Genomic DNA, 20,991 nt, shown 5'->3' with positions numbered 1-20,991 from the left:
TCATGAGGATAGATACTCTAATATTTTTGCATCCTCGGGATCCTCTATGTTTTTAAATGATGGACAAATGAATAAATGTGAAAGTGATTCAGAGCTTGGAGGGTGAGGTGAGATCCCTGCCCTAACTCCAACACACACATAAAGATTATGAATTTAAAAGCATGAATTAAATATATATATCATTTATGAATTAAAAAACTTTCGCTATCACTTTTCAATGGAGGAATGAGAGCAAGTTCACAGTTCTGGCATTTACACCTGGAGTTAGGCTACACAGTGTAACAAGTACATTAATTTCATGCTGTAAATGGCTGAACTATGGCGAAGATGATTTACAAGGAGTTCTCTGGTACTTCTTGGCAGGAGGTTAGGAAACTACAGATGACACAAATTTGGGTGGAGTTTTTTTGTTTTGTTTCCGTTTTGGTGAGTGGGGGAAGGGGACTCTGCAGCCCCAAAAGAAAGACTTCCTCCTGAGGTTGCGTGTCGGCCAGGGGGCAGTAGGGAGCGGGAAAAGCTTGACTGTAGCCCTCCCGTTCCCTTTCCTGTGACGCGGCCCTCTCTCCGCCTCACCAGCCCTGCTTCCGGCCGGGCCATCACCCGGAAGTGGGGGGAGTGAAGGAGGGAGGAGTAAAGGCGGCCGGCCCGGCGGCAGGGGTGGAGGAAGGGAAGCAGCAGAGGGAGGGATTGCCGCCACCGCTACTGCCACAACTACCACCGCTGCAGCCACAGCCACCGCATCCGCCGCTACTATGACTTCTCCCCTTGAGTGAGATTGGAGCTTGCGCGCGTGGATTTGTCGCTGCCACGGGCCGCGTAGCTCCGGAGGTTTAACCATAGGACAGAAAAACCAGGTAGGTCCTATATCGGCTTCCGGTCGTCCCTTTCTTCTGGAGGAGTGTTCTGTACTGTCAGGCTGTACTACTGAGTGTGGCAGGAAGGTCATTTTAACCTGGGGTAGTCTTCGAACTCTCAATTCTTCACAACTCCGGTATTTACCACTCTCATGTTTTACCTCCCCTTACAGGAGATTAGGTCCTGACCTGTGTCACCTTCTTGTACTCTTTTGGGGTAAGTGTCTTGATCATCCATGGCCTATGTTATTACCTAATTAATTGAAGGTGCAAGAAAGTCTGTGCCACGTATTGGAAGTCATATAGACTGATCTCCATTATTAATGAAATAATATAAAAAAATTATCTTGTTTCTTGTGTCGCAGTGGGAGCATAAGCTAAACTGAGAACGCTCTGGTTTCCATTTCATTTGGTTTATTCTGCCCCTTTCCCAGTAAAGTTACTCACCATCCTTGTCTCAACCTGTGGCATCTTTGTCACTTTTTGTTGTGGACAGTGAGGCTGTCTTAAGCACCGACAACTCATCGTTTCACAAGTCAATATTTTTCAACATCCGATCTTTGTTTTAATACAGCCTCCTGTTCTACAGTAGTATGGCTTTGTATTGAAACTTAATGTGTGCAGAACATTGAATTAGGTGACATTGATGTGTTGGGGGCGGTAGGAGTATAGACAAGAAATAGGCCAAAAAGAGTTTGCACTCCAGTGAGTTCAGTTCGTGCAAACTTTCTTGTGTCTACAGTCATGAAATGAGAGGGTTTTTTTTTTTTTTTTGGATTGGAGGGTCTCAATGTAGTAGGTCTCATAATGTAGTAGGAAAGACTGATTCACCCTTTTAATCTTAGTAACATTGTGTGTTAGAAACAGAAAGTGTTATGAGAGTGCAGGGAAGCAGGCATTTGAGTTGGGCCTTGAAAAATGGATAGATTTTGGCTTTGTGGGGAGGGCAGACCAGGTAGAAAAAGATTAATGTGAGCAAAGGTTTGGCACTAGAAAGGTGCAGGGCATCCAACAACACACTGTACATCAACATGCCTATTTCTAACAGCCACATCTTCCAAGATTTTACTGGTTAAAAGAAAAAATATATATAGAATATGAAACTGATAAGCTTACAACCATACCCAACTACCCTCCAGCCAATAAAAAAACATATAGAGAAAAAAAATATTGAAATGACAAAAACAATGTATGATATTTAATTCTGATGTAAACTCAGATCTAAAAGAGAAAAAAGTAAAGCTTGCTATAGGTACTTTAATTCTCATTGAGTGTTGTGTCAAAATATAATCTGGAATCATTTTTTTAATTCCTGGGAATGAATAACAACATTGTTTAAAGCCAGAAGCTGTTCTAGGTTTTCTCCAAGGAATTTCTGCATTTCCTTTTTTCTCTAACCTGATTTCTGTGCTGGTCTTCTTAACCCAATAGAAACTATTCTTTTCTAATTATAGTCTTAGAAAGATCTTGATTTGTGGCCTCTAGGTAGGGTTAGACTAAACACTGATCCCTCTGGAGGATGGGTTAACATCTCTGATTTCTAGCGCAGAAGGTTGTTTTTCTTTGAAAAATGCATACCGAAGCAGTAAAATTTGTTTGAAAATGAGAGTGTGAGAGAGAGCAAAAATAACTCCAGCTACCACACTATAACCTTTACTTCTGCGAGAGCTCTAAGGCAATTCATTCATTTTTATAAATCCTCATTATAATTACTTTCATATATATATTTAAAAATACCTGGCAAACTTTAATGAAAACTTTTGATATCCCAGTGACTGAAAATTATCTTTATTTGCCATTTGGTAATGTAAATTGTGAGGAGAGATTTGTTCGAGATGATACAGGCACTGGCATAAATGAGAATAATATTTGGGAGTTTTGTTTCAAAATTTTCTCTGCTCATCTTTGTTAAAGGGCAGTACACAGAGTTTTGTTTTTAAACAGAGATCTCTCTTAGAACATTTAAAGGTTTCACAGAGTTTTGTTTTTAAACAGTGATCTCTCTTAGAACATAAATCAAGTTAGGGACAGGGAGCGTGGAGGCAGGTGGGAGAGACAGGCAACAGGCAGACATATTCAGTTCAATTTACCATCCCAGCAATCATGTTTTTCACTTATAAATGTGTTTTCACATTTCTTTTAATGTAGTACAACTTGCTTACTTACTTGCTGAGACAGTATGGTAGGAAAAGTTATCACAAGACCTTTAGAATGTGTTTCATTAAAGTGAAAGAGCAGGATATTTCTGGTTTCATAAGTATGTCCCTAGTTTCTCTAGCACTGTTGGAAAATTTAAGTGATTTACTTATCTTTGTGAGTTCAGATTTATGGGATGTTGGTAGATTACATTAGTTTTCACAGATACTTCTTTCCTTGAAGGAAATGACTATAAAATATCCCCATTTTGAGCTAGTTAGTTGCACTTTGTCTCTTGTTTTCTGCTCACATTTAAAATTACACAGCTATAGCTCAAAGATTTAATTTTTTAACCGATTTTTACTTTATTATTCTGTAGTGTAGAAGTCCAGCTTTCCAGACCTGTAATTGGAAGTGCATTTTAACCATTTAATGATTGATATAAATGAGTTATTTCACATCTTAGGGGAATTGTTTTAGCCTGGTCATTTATCTTAGTTGACTTTGTACAACTTAGTGTTTCGTTTTATGTTGTTGTAACTGATGCCGATCCTGCTTGTGCATTTCCCAACCAAAGTAGAGAGAGAGAGAATACTATTGGAATTATTTCCCTTCCCTAGTCCTACCTGAGAGTTTGCAGAGCCCTGTATACTTCTTGGAATTGTGAAGAAAATGGTTTCTGCTCTCCTGAAGCTACTACCTGCAACTTGGAGGAGAACATTAAGAAGGCTTCTGTTAAGACCTAAAAAAACTGTCAACAGAGATATGAGAATAGAGAAAGAATTCCACAATGGAAAGCCGTGAAAAAAATTCTCAGGTCTATTTAGGATAAATTTGTAGCTGACCTCTTCTGTCATGAGGATACTTAAGAGTTGATCCATGAGCTAACAAAAGCTCACAGAGAGCTTGGTTGTTAAAGAGTTTCAAGTATAATCTCCTTCATTGATCCTTGCACTTGCAATGGTAGGAAAAAAGGAAGGTAATCTTAATTTTTTTGCCGATGATAAAATTATTTACTCTAAGAATTTTAATTCAGTTAATAAATTAATTATTGATTTAATAGTGTTAAATGAATAATATAAAGTATCATAGTGATTATTAATATTAATGACATTATTAAAACACTAATATTAATATTAAATTAATTGTATACAAGGAGTTTCGTTTCGGCCAATAAATGCTCTCTCTCTTATTTTACTGTACCATTTCACTGTTAATTCTAAATATCACTTTTTAGTTCAGATTTATAGCCACAATAACTTGGTATTAATTTCTAATCACAACTGTAAGTCCATTTTTTGTGTCTTAGCAATCAGGTTGGTGTCATATGTCCTCAGGTATTGTCCACCTAAAGCAGTGTTTTATCTTGCTCATTTTTTTCTAGCTAGGATTAATTTTAGTCATGTAAACCATTGTAGTCTTCAGATAGTTTTAAAGTCTTAAATTCATTATATGATGAGGGATAAAGGAATAATTTATTTAGTATAGTGTATTATTTGACCTTGAATGTCAGGGTATGATTTGGATTGCCTAAGAGTATTCACTGTATTTTTACAAAAATAACACAAATTCCTTTTTCTTAACTTTAGGGCAAGTGGTAAGTCATGGAATTCTGAATCTTTTACTATCCTTTTTTTTGTTATTGTTGCATGTAAATGAAAGAGACCAGAACCGTCCTCTGTCTGGTATGAAAAAATAAATCTAGTACTTTGTCTGTTATTTGCACTTTGGTAAGAGTTGATATATTCTTTCATAGGACCAAATTTTAGTCCTAGACCCAGCAAGTGGCTAAACTGAGATTTAAAGCTTGTCAGTCTGGTTTTAGAACCTATGCCATTACTTAACAAAAAAGAACTGTATTTTTTAAAGAACATAGACATTCGAACAAAATTAGGTCCATTGGAATTAAGTTCCTTGCTTGTCCTAAAGAGAAAAATACTCATTTATCTTCTTTGAAAGTCTGAATGGGCCGATTGACTTGATGATTAAAAAAGAATTGGTAGCTCAAATTTTTTTAGGTAGTTTCAAACTAAATTCAAAAGTAAAGACAGATTCTTTTGTTTTTAGTTAATTATTTAAGTATATACTAAAAGACTTAAAGTTTAAAATAGCATTAGTATTATTTTATTTGTGTTCTCAGAGTTTTCCTGGAAGAGAAAAGAAATTGTCCATGTGTGTTTTATCATCTTTACAGTAAGCACATCTTTGAACTTGGCCAGACTTTGATATTTATAATAATATGTTTAGAACTTAAACTATACTAAGAGAACATGCAATGGAAGTTGATAAGCATAAATTAGAACATTGCTGGTTACATTTTCAGGACTAATAGATATTGTTCTGTTGATATCTTCAAGGCATCTTAACTTCATTGTATTGTGATGTGCTGTTCTAGGAAAGCAGTGTAACATAGGATTAGGAGTAGAGTCTGTGCCAGATGGATTTAGTAGATAGTTTCAGAGCATTTCACCCCAAAGCAGCAAAATATACATTCTTTTCAAGTGCACATGGAACATTTTCCAGGATAGACCACATGTTAGGACACAAAACAAATATCAATAAATTTAAGAATATTGAAATTATATCAACCGTCTTCTCCAACTACAATGGTATGAAACTAGAAATCAACTACAAGAAAAAAAACTTCAAAATACACAAACACATGGAGACTAAATAACATGCTACTAAACGGTGAATGGGTTAACAATGAGATCAAGGAAGAAATCAAAAGATACCTAGAGACAAATGAAAATGAAAACACAACTCAGAATCTATGGGACACAATGAAAGCTATTCTAAGAGGGAAATTTATAGCAAGATAGGCTTACCTTAAGACACAAGAAAAAGCTCAAATAAACAATCTAACCTTATGCTTAAGAGAACTAGAAAAAGAACAGCAAACAAAGCCCAAAGTGAGTAGAAGGAAGGAAATAATAAAGATCAGAGTGGAAATAAACAAAATAGAAGCTAGAAAAACAATACAAAAGATCAATGAAACCAAGAGCTGGTTCTTTGAAAGGATAAACAAAATTGATAAACCCTTATCCAGACTCATCAAGGGAAAAAGAATGAGGACTCAAATAGAAATGAAAGAAGAGAAATAGCTACGGATGCCACAGAAATACAAAGGATAAGAAAATATTACAAGCAATTACATGCCAACAAACTGGACAATCTGGAAGAAATGGATACGTTCTTAGAAATATACAATCTCCCAAGACTAAGTCAAGAAGAAACAAAATCTGAACTGATCTATTACCACCAATGAAATTGAATCAATAATCAAAAAACTCCTGAAACACAAAAGTCCTGGACCAAATGGCTTCATAGACGAGTTTTACTAAACATTCAAAGAAGATTTAACACCTGTTCTCAAACTACTTCAAAAAAATTCAAGCAGAGAGAAGGCTCCCTAACTTCTTTTATGAGGCCACCATTACCTTGATTCCAAAACCAGACAAAGACATTACAAAAAAAAGAAAACTATAGGCCAGTATCTCTTATGAACATTGATGGAAAAAATCCTCAACAAATTATTAGCAAGCCTAATTAAGCAATACATAAAAAATGTCATACACCACGATCAAGTTGGATTTATTCCTGGGATGCAAGGTTGGTACAATATCCGTAAATCAATTAATGTGATACTCCACATTAACAAACTGAAAGATAAAAATCATACGATCATATCAATAGATGCAGAAAAAGTGTTCGACAAAATCCAGCATTCATTTAGGATAACTCTCAGCAAAATGGGAACAGAGGGAACATACCTCAATATAACAGGGCTATATATGACAGACCTACAGTTAACATCACACTCAATGGGTAAAGGCTAAAAGTATTTTCCTTAAGATTAGGAACAAGACAAGGATGCTCACTTTTACTACTCCTGTTCAACATTGTATTGGAAGTCCTAGCCACAGCAATCATAGAAGAGAAATAAAGTGTATCTCAATTGGAAAGGAAGAAGTAAAACTCTTGTTATTTTGCAGATGACATGATACGGTATTTAGAGAACCCGAAAGAGTCCACCAAAAAAACTGTTAGAACTGATCAATGAATTCAGTAAAGTAGCAGGATACAAAATTAATATTTCAGAAGTTGGTGGCATTTTTATACACTGATGATGAACTTTCAGAAAGAAGAATTAAGAAAACCATCCAATTTACAATTGCATCAAAAACAGTATAATATCTGGAAATCAAATTAATCAAGGAGATAAAAGACCTGTTCTCAGAAAATTGTTAAGTCATCAAAAAAAGAAATTGAAGAAGATAAATGAAAGCATATACTGTGCTCATGGGCAGGAAGAATCAACATCATTAAAATGGCCATGCTACCCAAAGCAATCTATAGGTTCATTGCAATCCCTATCAAAATACCAATGGCATTTCTCAGAGAGCGAGAACAGATAATCCTAAAATTTATATCAACCGTAAAAGACCCCAAATAGCCATGGCAATCTTGAGAAAGAAGATCAAAGTTGGAGGTATCACACTACCTGATGTCAAACCATACAATAAGGCTACAGTAATCAAAACAGCATGGTACTGGCATGAAAAGATACATTGATCAATGGAACAGAATAGAGAGCACAGAAATAAATCCATGCCTATACGCTCACTTAATATATTACAAAGGAGGTAAGAATACACAAAGACAGTCTCTTCAATAAATGATGTTGGGAAAATTGGACAGATATATGCAAAAAAAACTGAAACTGGACCACCTTCTTACACCGTATACAAAAATGGACTCAAAATGAATTAAAGACTTAAATGTGAGACCCGAAACCATCAAACGTCTAGAAGAGAACATAGGCAGTAAACTCTCTCCGATATTGCTATTACAATTTCTTTGAGGACATAGCTCCCTGGGCAATGGAAACAAAAGAAAAAATAAGTAGACTACGTCAAACTAAAAAGCTTTTGTACAGCAAAGGAAACCATTGACAAAACAAAAAGACACCAACTGAATGAGAGAAGCTATTTGCTTATGATACCTCTGATAAAGGGTTAATATCCAAAATATATAAAGAACTCATACAACTCAACAACAAAACAATTAAAAAATGAGCAGAAGACCTGATCAGATACTTCTCCAAAGAGGAAATACAGATGGCCAACAGACATATGAAAAGATGCTCAAGGTTACTAATCATCAGAGAAATGCACATTAAGACACAATGAGCCATCACCTCACACCTGTCAGAATGGCTATCATCAATAAATCAAAGAAAAACATGTTGGTGAGGATGCAGAGAAAAGGGAACTCTCATACATTGTTGGTGGAATTGCAAATTGATACACCTTCTGTGGAAAACAGTCTGGAGGCTCCTCAAAAAATTAAAAATGGTATACCTTTTGACCCAGCAATTGCACTTCTGGGTATTTATCCAAGGAAATCTGAAACAATAATTCATTAAGATCTATATACCCCTATGTTCATGGCAGCACAATTCACAATAGCCAAGATATGGAAGCAACCTAAAAGCCCATCAATGGACGATTGAATAAAGAAGTCATGAGTCATACATACAATGGAATATTACTCGGCCATTAATAAAATGAAATTCTACCATTTGCAATAACAAGGATGGACCTAGAGATTATTATTCTGAGTGAAATATGTCAGACAGAGGAAGGTAAATACCATATGATTTCACTTATATGTGGAATCTAAGGAACAAAAAGAACAAGCTTATCAAAAAGAGACTCACAAATGTAGAGACAATCTGATAATGGCCAGAGAGGAGAGGGGTTGGGGAACTTTCTCCCCAGGGAAGAAAGCGGTGAAGGGTTAAAGAAATACAAATTAGTAATTGATAGATGGTCACGGGGATAGGGAGCATGGCACAGGGAATGTAGTCAGCAGTAATGTAATGGCGATGTGTAAAGCCAGAGGAGAGAAAGAATAATCAGAGGGATCATTTAATAAACTATATAAATGTCTAAGTACTATGTACTTGAACCTAATAATAAAATAAAATTAAAATTAAAGTAGAAAAAAAAATGAGTGGGGTCTCTGGCACCAGAATGCCTGGGTTAGAATCCCACCCAGTTCCTCTGCTTATGACCGGGATGACTCTAGGCAGATTTTTTTCCCCTGTCTTTAATTCTCCCCCACCCCCACTTCCACCGCTGACCTGTAGATATTGCCATTTACCCTTAAGAATGGGATCTCTGAAGGTGGGACGTCCACTCCCACATGCTAGCGGCGTGCACCCGGGGCCTGGCGCACCCGGGGAATCTAGGCAGATTTCTTACCTTTGGTGCCTTAGTTCCTTCCAGTTTCTAACATAGGAGCAATAATAGTACCTACCTCATAGGATTGTCAGTGAGTTAATACATGTAAATCACTAAGAGCAGCGCCTGGCCGGTAGTAAACACAATTTAGTTACTATTATTCTTTTAAACTATTATTTACTGTAAAAGTAGTTTTAACAACTGGTATAAAAAATTTTAAATTATAGTTTTGCTGTACTATAAATTTAGTAGACTACAGGAGCAATATACTAATTAATCAGTACCTGCAAGCAATATTTAATTTCTATATTACATCATAGAAAAAGGAAAACTCAGATTGAGAGGGCACAGTAGCCTATAGTACACCTACAGTATGCTAACATGGTATCTCAAAACTTGTTATGATAGCCATCAAGTCATATCACCCTGATGTACTCATTCCACTTTTCTACCAGTCTGGGTGTATAATTTGTGAGCCACAGACCCTGTGCCATTGAGATTTTCTCGATTATTTTTCTCATTACTAAATGCTGAACCATACTTCTACTAAATGATTTCTTTTTTCTTCTTTTTTTTTTAGTAAATCTAAATATATCTATAGCAAGAGATTGAGTTAGTGATTTTATTTTTTTCCTTTTTTAAAAAAATTAAGTTTATTGGAGTAACATTGGTTAATACAATTATATGATTTTTCAGGTGTACATTATCATTTGACTTCTGTATATTCTGTTATGTGTTTACCACCCAAAGTCCGGTTTCCTTCAGCTACCATATATTTGATTCCCTTTTCCCACTTTACCCTCCCCCCAATCCCCGTATTTGACCCCAGAATGATTTCTAAAATATAAAATCTAGGCAATGGAAAAGGCTAACTTACTCTGCAAAATAGCTACATTCTTATGAAGTTATGTAAATTAAATTTTATAATAAATTATATCAGCACTCCAATCAATAAATGTTTATTGTCTGCTTGTTGTAGATCTAGTATTTATGTAGGCCCTGTGTGATATGCAAAGACTCATAAGGCATATGCTCCAGTGTCAAGCCAGATAAGTCTAATGCCAAATATTTGCAGAGAAATTACGTACTAAACTATGATGCTTATTCTAAGGATATTCAGAATTCAAAAAGATAGTAGGTGTTAGTATTTTACATGTTTTACAGAGGAGGTAGGAATTGGGTTCATTTACTCAACAGTTGTTTGAGAGTGGCTACCATGTACAAAGTACTGAGGATATCATAGTGAATGCAACAGGTATGGTCTTGCTTTTTTGGAGTTTACAAATAAATGATGTGATGGAGTTTAAATATGTGGAAGAGCATTCTCGGTAAGGGTACCAGTTTAGAGTCAGAAAGAAATGGCAAGCATGGACTGTATGACAGTGAGTGCACTTGCCTGATTGTAGTAGAGATTTTATGTTGGGGAGAAGTATTGAAAGTGATAGATGTGGGCCATCTTTTGAATGCTTTGAATACCTATTTAAGTCTGTGAGAAGTAGAGTGAACCAGTCTCGTGGGACTGAGTCCTTAATCTCTTGGTAGATAGTGTCAAAATTGAGTTAAATTGTAGGACACTCAGCTGGTCACAGAGAATTGCTTGATGGGTGAAAATCCCCCAGATCTGGGGTCAGAAGGGTTTTAAGTATGGTATTATTATGAGAGTAAAGGAGAAACACAGGAGGGAAGACTGGATTTTTCCAAAACAGTCATCTTTTGAATGCTTTGAATAGCTATTTAATCTGTGCTAAATTCCTTTGGATACCCTGTTTTGGAGAGGGTTAGGAGTATGGGCTTTGGAGTCATACTGTCTCAATTTGATTCCATCTCCACTCTAATTGTTTCTTGAATTTAGAATTTTGTATTTTTCTTTTAGTGACGCAACTATGTAGGCAATAAATAATATTTGCACGGAACAGCTGGGGTCAGTAACCCTGGTAGCACCAGGTAACATTGGAGACCAAGGTACACATGAAGTGCCAGTAGGAATTCCATGTAGAAGGAGGTTAGGAAAGGAAATACATTCTGTGATGGTTGGTAGAATGCCATCAGCAATGTCTTCAAGCAAAACAGAGTACATTTGCCTAACGTTTGTTTTCAGTTTTGTTTTTGTAAGAATAGTGTGTTTCCTTTGTCCAAGGATGAGGAAGAGAAACTTAACTGTTATTTGACTTGGCCATTTGAACACTACCAGTGGTCATCGTTTTAGGTTCTGTTCTACGTTTGAAGCATCTGGTCAGTTTTAGATTATCTTCTATATTGGAAGCATCTGGCTAGACCATTTGTGTCCTAGTTTTGTGTGGTACCTAAACACAATTTGGTCAGCAGCTTATGTAGTAAATTTTGTTTGTAATCTCTGTTAGTGTTCTCTCAACTTCGCTTAGGGCATGAATGGATTGCCAAATGAATACCTGTTATGACCTGCATAATTCTCTCTTTGTTACCTTTGGACTTAATGTAAGTATGATCATACTCTAAGAAGGTTTAACAGTATTATCCTTGCACTTTCTCTGCTTTTTTTTCCCCACCAGACAAGTAGAAATAATCACACAAGCACAAGGCCATCTTTGTCTCTTCCCAATCCTTTTTATGGTGATCTCCAACCTTATTATATGGAGGAGCTTCTTTTAATCTGAGTTGGGATCAGGGCAGATACAGACTTTGTAGTCCTCGAGAAGGAGATGCTGGCTGTACTGTTCTCCCCTTCACTCTAGGAATGTTAGTTAAGACCCGTGGCAGAAACGGGGTGTAGCAGAGAGGAGAAGACATTACTGGGAACCAGTTTGGAGCTCCTGAGGTGATGTTTCTAGATCTACCGGTATATCTTGATTTTCAGGTTGTAGACTCCCACTTTATGTCATCCAAGGCTGTTGTCTTACACAACTCAGTGGACAATAGTCACATTATTAGTCTGTAAAAGTTATGACATGAAGTTATGCAATATGGCTGCCCTGAAACCTTCCCAAACTACTTCTATTTTTAGCCCCAATTTTCCACTTAATACCTGCTGCGTATAGCAGTGTGGTAGTCCCAGGTTCATCACTTGAATCTCACTTCCCACCTCAAGGCTCTCCTGTAATCTAACAGAAGAAATTAAGATCTTTGAGGATTTTAAGGAGTAACATCTATTTTCTTACTCTTAGGTATAATCATCGGTAAAATGATGATGATACCTGCCCTGTCTAACTCATAGGTTGTGATGAGTATCGAGTGAAATAATGTATGTGAAAGCACTTTGTAAATTATAGAGTGCTATGTAAATTTATGATAATATTCTTTCTTGATGTGTTGTAATGGAAAAAGTACTGAATTTGAATCATGAGTCTGGCATTTTAGTATAATTCTACTATTAACTGTGACTTTGGACAAATCGCTTTGTTTTGGGGCATTTGTTTCTTTATCTATAAAAGAAAACTAATAATGCCACTCCTCGCTACCCAGAAACCCAAGAGTTTTTTTCCTCACCTCACAGTCAATCACTCACCAAATCTGTTTTGTTCTTGATATTTCTCAAATTTCTTCCCTCCTTTCTGTCTCCATTCAGTCCCTAATCATTTCCCTTCTGGGCAATGCCTTTTTTGTAAATTGTGGTAATATATATATATATATATTAATAATATTTACCAGTTTGACCATTTTAAGTGTACAATTCAGTGACATTAAGTACATTCACAATTTCCAGAACTTTTTCATCATCCCAAGCAGAAACTCTGTAACCATTAAACAGTAGCTTCTCATTCCCCCTTCTCCTACCCCTGGTGACCTCTATTCTCTATGACTTTACCTCTTCTAGGTACCTCTTATAATTGGAATCATGCAGTATTTCTCCTTTTGTATCTGGCTATTTCACCTTAACATAGCATAATGTCTTTAGGGTTCATCCATGATGAAGTATATGAGAATTTCATTCCTTTTTATGGCTGAATAATGTTCCATTATTGGACAATAGACTTTTAGCTAGTCTTCTTGAATCTGGTCTTGCCCCTTTCAAATTTAACTTCATGAAATGACCTTACTTACCTTTCCAACCTCATTGTCTTTTCAACTCACGCCATATTCCCAGTCATACCAAAAGCACTCCTTTAAATGTGCCACACTGTTTTATACCTCTATAACTTTGTGACTCATTTGTTTGGAATTTCTGTTTCTTCTGGAGAACTCCTACGCAACCTTCATGACCCAGTTTACTTAACAATAGTAGATTGGTTAAATTGTGGTGTAGTCATATAATGGACTTCTATAGCCTTTTTAAATTATGACGTATATATTAGTGATTAAAAGCACAGACTCTGGACTGGACTTAATTGGGTTCAAATATCTATTATGTCACTTAGAAGCTGTGTGGCCTTGGGAAATTTCCTTACCCTCTCTATCAATTTCATCATCTGTAAAATGGAGATAATAGTAGTACCTATCCCATTGGGTTATGAAGATTAAAATAGCAAAAAGTATTAGATATTATTATATGTCACTATTTATTGACATAGAAAAATGTTCATTATGGGGTTGAATAAAAAGGAGTGAGCTATGAAACAATATCATTTCATTTTATTAAAAATCTTTATATACACACAAACACACACACGCGTAAAATAACCTCCTAAACTTACACAGACACACAGACACACAGACACACAGACACACACACACACACACACACACACACACACACACATATAAATACACACAAACATATATACCCCTACCTCAAAATTTTAACATTGGTTATCTCTTGGTGGTGGACAGATATGTTGTTTATTTTTATATGTGCTTGTCTGTATTTTCTACTTTTCTCCAGTTGATTTTTTTCTTATATTTTAATGTGGAAAAAAAAAAGACACGAAGTATCTCTTCTGTGAATTCTTGGCTGAATTCCCTTCGTTTTTTAGTTCATGCATCCCTGAGCCCCTTGGAGGCAGAGCCTATGTCATATTAATTCACCTTTGTATCCCCAGCAGGGCCTAGCACAGAACCTAAAAGATACTAGGCACTTAGCAATATTAATAAGATGAAGAGGAGGTGGAATTATGTGCCAAGCACTTTACATATGATATCTGATATATTACTTTTAGCAAGCTTATGAGTAAGAGTTACCTGTATTTTTCAGATGAGGAAACTGAGTATCAGAGAAATTAGACAATTTGCTGAAAGTCACACAGCTAGTAAGTGGCAAATTTTGGATTCAAGTCTAACTTTGTCGGATGCCAAAAATGTTCTCTTTAATTAATGAATTGCCTAATGAATATACCTGCTGTCTCCGATGAAATAATTTATGGAAGACTCCTTTGTAAACAGAAATGTACTCTGTGAATGTAAGGATATGTTACTGTTATTTCTTTGCTATATTCCCACCCACACCCTTGATTGTGATTAGGCAAACCTGCTTTTCTGCTCTTGTGCAGAATATTTTCTCTCTCTTCAACTGGCATTTTAGTTCTCCAAATGTCTTTTTTATATCACCCAGTTTCTACCTGCTCTTTAGGAACTTGGCTCATAATTATGATATGAAGCTTTTCAGATTAAGCCAGCCATTTACATCAAACTCAGTATTATGTACACACGTTGAGGAGACTGATTTGCAGGTATCTGGCCAGGTATAATTCATTTCACACAAAAGTATGGCAATATTATCTTTGAACATAGATACTTACACTTTTCCTAATTTGATCTATTTACCTTTCTCTGTGCTATATCCCACTTTAACTTTGTACATAGTCATACCTGTTTCAAAAGGAGGTGTTATCTAGTTTTTTGCTGGAAGATTTTAATAAGTTTAGTCTGTCTTATTTGTGTGTCTCTGTGTGTGTGTGCGTGTGTTCATGTGTGTTCAAAAGTAGAGAAAAAAAGGTGGCTAAAGCAAGAGAAGAGGCACTTTAATAATTGATTTCAAAGACCCAACCACATATACTAAACCAAAATTTAGAATGTAGCTTAACTCCCCACAGGTTTTTCAGAATTAAAAAGACGAACTCCTTTTAAAGTAAACTAATGGAAGGGAAGCATCCACTTTGTGAAAATTGCATATCTAAAATGGGAGGAAAAGCACATTTTTCACTCTACCAGAACCAATCTTCTAAAGATTTCAGGCTATTTTAGAGTCTTAGTTCTGTGAGATGACGAAGTTCATCCTATTGCTTCCTAAGAAAGCATAGAGCCACAGAGCTGAGGAATGAATTCTGAAAAAAAAAAAAAATCTTCCTGCAAATCATAACGACTTTTCATTTTAAATTCCAATAGTAGTAAATGTTATTGATGACTCTTTGTCTTAATTTCTGTTCAACGAATGTGCACTGAATTTAAATTAATATTTTCCCCAGCAGTTCAAGATTTGATATAGCTATCAGTATTATGGCTTCTGCTTGCTTGTGATAACAAAGCCCTTGAAACTTACCAGTTTAAAAACGCAGAATGATGAGGCCTTCTCTGAATTCATTCTCTTTCATTTGTATAAAAGTACCTGGCTAAACAGTTGTCCTTGATAATTTTGAATTGCTAGTTCCTTTTAAATGAGCTCCCCACACATTTCCAATACATAATTTTTCATCCTTATCTGTCCTGATAGTGATTCAACTTTGAACGGGAGAGAATGTTATCAGATTTTTACCTTTATTAACCAAAGTCTATAAAACAGGACATTAAAGGAATTGAGGGGTTGGGTATGGATGGGAGTATGGATCTGGACTATATTTATGGAATGTTTGCTTATTTCATTCTGAAAATTGCTTTTTGAACCTTGGTTTAATTAAAAAGAGAAAATTTATGAAAAATACAGATGTCAGGAAAAGTCAAAGTAGTCTGAAAAATAGATATGTATATTAAGTTAATTTTTAGGTTTCAGTCATACCGTGTGAATATTTCAACTATAAAAATTAAGACGAAATAGTTTGTCTAATATGTTAACTGCTTTTTTAAAATACTGGCAAGATTCATTATATTCTTACTTGATAGGGGAGATACCTTTGCATAATCAGCAAGATGGATCACCAAGATATATGCTGAGTATTACAGTTCCCTCCAACACAAGTCACATGGTAGTGTGATAGGGTTGGTGGTATAAATCTACCTGGTACCTTTTGGTTTGACTGATTAAATAGTGTCAGTGAAGCAAAAGTTATAGACTTCATCACTGTGGGAGACACTTGTTCCCTTGAATCATTAGCTATACCTCTAGCACTCCACGATTTTCTCAATGCAGTTGTTAATTAAGAGAAAGCATAGTCCAGAAAAGATAGCTCAGTAAACCTTTGTCAATACCCAATGCCTTTGTCCTCCTGATAGGAGGGTCTATAATATCTAGGCTTTCAAACACATCATACATATTTTCATTATACCACTTATCAATGGAGGCTGCACTTGGAAATCTACTCCTTTGGACATTTGTAATATTCTGCTCATAAAGTGTCTCTGTGGTTTCAACTCTAGATCCCTTTTTGCCTTCATTTTATCTCCAGACTCTTTTGTCCCAAAACTTTATGGTGTTAGAGAACCAAGGAAAGCCTTGGCTCACTATACATTTGTAGAATAGGGCTCTTTTTTCCATCTCCATAAAGTGATCTCAACAAATGTCTCTAGAGTTACAGATATACAATCTTGCAATTGAAACTAAACTTTTTGGGGTTTAATAGGCTCTTCTATACTGAGTAGAGAAGTTTTAGGTGAACCTCTGGGAACCCCATGAAATTGAGCCTACAGCGTGGCCCATGGTCTTTTGTGATCTGTAGTACCTTTTATTGAGCATCATTGAAGAATGAGGTATTTTGCAGATATCTTCTCTTTCAATTTTAGTCATTCAATTTAAGATCATACTAGAGATCTTAAAGGTAACCCGGAACAATCTTATCGAATGCATGAGTCCTCTAAAAGTATCCTTGAAATACATTTACTTTTTCTATAATAAAAATATTTTTTTTAAATTAGAAAATTAGTAAATGCTCAATGTAAAAACAAAATCCAGGCAATATTTAGATATCTCTCCTTACTGGGCTTTGTTTCATCTTTATAATATTTATCACTACATTTATTTGTTTGTTTATTTTCTATCTCCCTCATGAGAATGTAAGCCCCATGAGAGTAGGGACTGTCTACATTCTTCACTGCTGTATTGCCAACACCTGGAATAGTACTTCAGACATAGTAGGACTTTAACAAATATTTGTAAAAATTATTCTAAATGCTACCATCCAGGGATTAGCCACTGTTAAGATTATGGTATAAATTTTTCCAAAAATTTTTCTCTTATAAATACATTGTGTATAATATATAACATGTAAAATATTTTTTATAAAAACAGGATTATAGTCTACAGTTAGGCTTTGTAGCTTCTCTCTCTCTCTCTCTTTTTTTTTTTTACTTAACTAACCTTGGCATCTTTTGGTGTCATTAAGTATACAACTATGTGTTTTTAATGTATGATAATGTATTTGGCCAATTCCATATTGATGTTTAGGTTGGTTAGTCATATGTTGTAATAAGCATCCTTAGCCATTTATCTTAGTATAGTTGTCTGTGCTTTTCCCATTTGGATATATTCTTAGAAGTGGAATTTCTAGGTTAAAGGGCATGCATGTTTTAGGCTTATGATAAATATTGCCAAATTGTCTTTTAGAAACCCTGCTGATTCCTTATGGGCACAGAATTCATTCACTCAAAACTATTTTTATATTAATGATTTTTTATAAAAGATCTGGTAAAATGCATCATTCCATTCAGTACTTTATTGCTTTCCTAAGCAGAATACCAGTGCCTGATTTAATTATAATTCATATGAAAGACCTGCCTGTCCTAGAATTGAGGACAGGGAACACTTATCTCTACCACTGCCTCCATGGGGCAGGGAAGTCTTCTCCAGAGCTGGGAATGTGAATAGAAGATATGTGTCCCTTGGCATCTTGATTTCCTATTTGAAATTCACTCTACATTTCCCCATAAGAGATGGTGCTAAAATACTATTAATATATAGTCTAGCTGCATTATTGTCTAAATAAACTTCTGAAGACCAGTCTGTGAACCCAGCTATCATGTATAATGTTCTTTCTATGAGAAAGCATGTTTCATCTTCAAAATCGACTGAGAAACAGCAGCTGTTCAAGGAACCCATTTTTCTTTTTCTTTTTTCTTTTTTGTCTTTATTGAAATATAATAGACAACTAGTTGCTTGTATTTACATTGTACAATTCAATGAGTTTTTTTCAATTATAGATGGCATACAATAATATACCAGTTTCAGCTGTATAGCTTAGTGATCAGAGGTCCACTCCACGCAACTTGCAAAGTGATCACCCCTTTTTCCCCTTACATATTTATGACAACATTATTAACCATCTTCCCCATGCTACAATCTACATCTCCATGTCTATTGTGCAGCTATCCATTTGTACCTCTTAATCCCTTTGCCTTTTTTGTCCCCCAAATCTCCCTCCTATCTAGTATCCCTTTAAATATTCTCTGTATCTATGAGTTTATTTCCACTTTTGTTGTCATTGTTGATTTTCTTTAGATTCCACATGTACGTGAAATCATTTCTTATTAAGTTTATTACTGAGTATTTAAAGCAAATTTTTTCAGAGAGTTGTAGAGGTGCTATATGAATGGGCCTTTTTACCATTATATTTTCTAGATGATTGTTGTTAATGTATAAGCAATTGATTTTCATATATTTAACTGCCAACCTTATTAAACTCTCTAATACCTCTATAGTAATTCAACCTTAATAAACTCTGTAATTAGAGTGGACATTTAAGAAAAACAAGTATATCATCTAATACACATAATTTTTCAGTAAAATATGTAAATTAATAAAAACATCTACTTAATTTACTTGCTTTTTTCATTAGATCCATATAACAACCCTATGATGTAGGTAAAGTAGCTATTCATTCTCATGTTATTTAGGACTATGTCAAAGTACAGTTTCTATCTTTTCTGCATTATACTCCTCAGAGGTATTTGTTAAAAATGCAGATTTCTGGACATCACTTTTCTCCTAATTAATATCTTTGGGCGTAGGGCCTGGGAATCTGGAGTTTTAAAATTCTTCCCTAGATAGTTCTTAAGTACATTGAAAATTGGGAACCACTGGAGTGAAAACTGAGGCTCTGAAAGCAATTACCTTTTCCAAATTCACATAGGTAATTTATTCTTGACCCTGGGTTTCCTGACTCGAGGTCTAGTGCTCACCACATGTCTGTCTGTTTATGTCTCTCTCTGTATGATTCCTAAAATAATAATAACATTTTAATTTCTATCTCTAGAATATAATTCAGGAATAAATTCTTCTCACTTTTTTTTTTGGTTGCCTTTGAGTTGATAGAAGAACTAACATTACATGCTACATAATCTAAGTAAAATATCTTTATGTTACACACCTCAGAGGTTATATGAATAAATTACTATGTTGCTTTGCTTATTAATTAAGTATATTGCACGAAGAGATTTTATTTTTCTGGGAACAATGTCAACCTATAAGTCTCAGGATGGAAATGATGTTACATGGTAGGATCTAGTTCTTTTAGCCTTTTGAGTAGAAAGAATGGTCACAAAAGTGATTTATCAGTTTTACCATTTTTAGGCAGGTTCAAATGGCTATAATTTTTTAATTATCAAGGCAATATGACCTCTAAAGTTATTTTGCCCAAGGAAGATTTATTGGTGTTATTTGTTCTTGTCGAGTCTAAAAGATTCTCTCAAATCCAAATCACCATATTATCTCCTAATGTAAAAATATTTGTTTAACATGCAGCCCTCCGTAATTGTTCATTCATAGGGTTTTAATATGATTTATGAGTGTCTTATTCCTAATTTGATAGACTTTTGTTGACCTCAAACAAAAAGACAGCCAGATATTTCTCTAGCAAATAAAGATAAATAAAGTCCATTGCAGGAAACCGAAAGTTTGAAGTATAGTGACTTTTCATTGGCTAAGGTATGACAGTCTCTCATTGGCTGAACTGTTACTGGGCAAGGAGGATTCGTTTCTTCCTTCTGCTAAAGTAGTAAAGTAGTATCACTTCCTGTTGGAGATGCAAGATATACAACTTCCTGTTGGGATCAGTAGTGTGTATTGAATGATAGGTGCTTGAGAGTTCTCTCTTTTAGCCCCCTGACTCCATTTTATCTATCTATCTATCTATCTATCTATCTATCTATCTATCTATCTATCTATCATCTATCTACCTACCTACCTACCTACCTACCTACCTACCTATTTACTAATTTATTTATTTTTAATATTTAAAAATAAGTTTATTGGGGTAATATTGGTTAATACAATTATATAATTTTCAGGTGTACATTATCATTTGACATCTGTATATTCTATTGTGTGTTTACCACCCAAAGTCCAGTTTCCTTTAGCTACCATATATTTGATCCTTTTTACCCAGTTCCCCCTCCCAATCACCCCCTATATTTGACCATCTTTACCCTGTCTACCTTCCCCCTCCTTCCCTACCCCCTCCCCTCTGGTAACCACTAGTCTGTAGTCCATGTCCATGTGTCTCTGTTTGTTTTCCCTCCACATTTGTTGCTTTTAGGTTTATATCCCACATATAAGTGATATCATGTGATTTTCAACTTTTTCTGTCTGGCTTATCTCACTTAGCATGATTATCTCGAGGTCCATCCACGTTGTCGCAAATGGCAGTATTTCATCTCTTCTTATGACTGAGTAGTATTCCATTGTATATATGTACCACAGCTTCTTTAGCCAATCATCTATCGTAGGACACTTCGGTTGCTTCCATGTCCTGGCCACTGTG

General features: G+C 35.3%; 1 protein-coding gene across 4 annotated transcripts in view; it reads left to right on the top strand.

Annotated features, from left to right (window-relative positions):
• Window positions 1–634: 634 nt before the first annotated feature.
• ATP7A (ATPase copper transporting alpha) overlaps window positions 635–20,991 on the top strand; it is a 153,784-nt gene continuing 133,427 nt past the window's right edge. For 3 of the 4 annotated variants that reach the window (XM_011384937.2, XM_023525868.1, XM_011384936.2), the window contains exon 1: window positions 635–854. The gene's annotated coding sequence lies outside the window, so the exon portion shown is untranslated. Of the gene's footprint in view, window positions 855–1,027; window positions 1,072–20,991 lie in introns of all 4 variants that reach the window. The other variant, XM_023525867.1, reaches the window with a different exon arrangement.

The sequence above is a fragment of the Pteropus vampyrus genome, unplaced genomic scaffold, assembly GCF_000151845.1.
Source record: "Pteropus vampyrus isolate Shadow unplaced genomic scaffold, Pvam_2.0 Scaffold635, whole genome shotgun sequence".
NCBI classification, from domain to species: domain Eukaryota; kingdom Metazoa; phylum Chordata; class Mammalia; order Chiroptera; family Pteropodidae; genus Pteropus; species Pteropus vampyrus.
Note: the sequence above shows the minus strand (reverse complement) of the source record. Positions and strands in the feature narration are given on the sequence as shown.